Source organism: Eutrema salsugineum, unplaced genomic scaffold, assembly GCF_000478725.1.
Source record: "Eutrema salsugineum unplaced genomic scaffold, Eutsalg1_0 scaffold_10, whole genome shotgun sequence".
NCBI lineage: Eukaryota > Viridiplantae > Streptophyta > Magnoliopsida > Brassicales > Brassicaceae > Eutrema > Eutrema salsugineum.
The window spans coordinates 5348439-5349970 of record NW_006256908.1 but is presented as its reverse complement, the minus strand read 5'-3'; the positions used below and the strand labels follow the sequence as shown (position 1 = coordinate 5349970).

Genomic DNA, 1532 nt, shown 5'->3' with positions numbered 1-1532 from the left:
GGTTCGGAAGGTGGTTTCCAGTCAAGTTTGGAAGACAATTTCCCGCGGTCAGGTGGCTCACGACCGCGGTGAATCAAGTTTTGGCCGCGGTCAGAACAGCCACGACCGTGGTGAAAGGTTGCTTGGCCGCGGTCAGAACAGCCACGACCGCGGTGATCAGATACGAATGGAACATCATGAATTTGATATACTTCTGCAGTGTTCATCATCCCTTGATCATAAGGATCCATTGGGTTGTCCTAACCATCAAAGTTACACGTATTGTGTACCCTATTTGGTTGTTGCAATCCAAGATGACTCATTATGTGACGGAGACACTTTATAACTTCTGAAATTTCTTCTTTCTTCTCAGGAAGTGCAAAATTACCAAAGTTTACTTGATTTCGGATGCTGTTTCCTAAATTTTTAATGAAAATGTGAGCATCTTCTACAGATCTAGTTGTGAAATCTCCATTACTTGCTATATCAAAAGAGTGTCGTAACTCTGGAGTTATACCGTGATAGAAAATACTTAGCATGTATTCCTCGGCATATCCATGGTGTGGACAATCTCTTTGGTATTCCCTAAATCTTTCCCAAGTATCTAAAAGATCTTCATCTTCTTTTTGTTTAAAAGTTCTTATCTTCTTTCTTAAGAGATTTGTACGATTTCTAGTATAAAAACGATTTAGGAAAGCAGTTTTACACGCTGCCCACGTTTTTAGTGAAGCAGGTGGCAAAGATTTTAGCCATTTGCTGGCCTTATCTCTAAGAGAGAATGGGAAAAGATTACACTTGTGGTAATCCCCATTTGCTGTAATGGTTGCACATAATTCTTCGAAAGTCTCGATATGGTCTATCGGGTTTTCGAATGAATAACCAGAGAATTGATTTTGTTGAACTAAATGGATATGGGGTACCTTAATTTCGGTTTTGCCATCCTCAGGTAAGGCTGGTTGAATAGCTCTTCGATGTCCCATGAACTTTTCGAGTGAATCGAAACTTCCAATCAGTTCATCATCATCTTTGTGTTTGACCGATCCGATCAGCTCATTGTCATCATAGATCGGTTCTTCAAGCTCGTCATCAGTCAGGTCATCATCTCTTGGATCACCATCCACACGATTTGGTGGATCACCAAGAGTTCCGGGAACATGTTCTCGGTCTCTCATAGCAGAGAAACCTGAAAAATTCAAAAGAAAAGGTTAAAGTAAACAAGTGTTCTAATGGATTTAAGTTGGGATTCGCAACGAAACAAATTTTAAGTCCCCAACAACGGCGCCAAAAACTTGATGCGAGTGTAAACGCGGGGTTGGTTGTTGTTTTCGTTTTACTAAGCTTCAGGTTTTTAATTTATAACCCCTAAATGTCTGCAAGTGCACAGATGTGCGCTGTAGTACTTAGGGTATCGATCCACAGAGACTTAGTTGTTTCAGTACGAATTCACTGCAACGCTTAAATCAGATTAGAACTAAAAGGGTTTTGGTTTTGGTTTTGGGTTTTTGGTTGTCACTAAATCTAAACTAGAAAGCAAGTAAAAAGCAATTGAAAGG

The 1532-nt window shown here is 40.1% G+C and overlaps 1 non-coding gene across 1 annotated transcript; it reads left to right on the top strand.

Moving 5' to 3' along the window:
• The first annotated feature begins 531 nt into the window (after positions 1–531).
• LOC112081745 lies at positions 532–639 on the top strand. The gene has a single exon (XR_002896667.1). It is a non-coding gene; the product is annotated as a small nucleolar RNA R71 (small nucleolar RNA).
• Positions 640–1532: the final 893 nt, after the last annotated feature.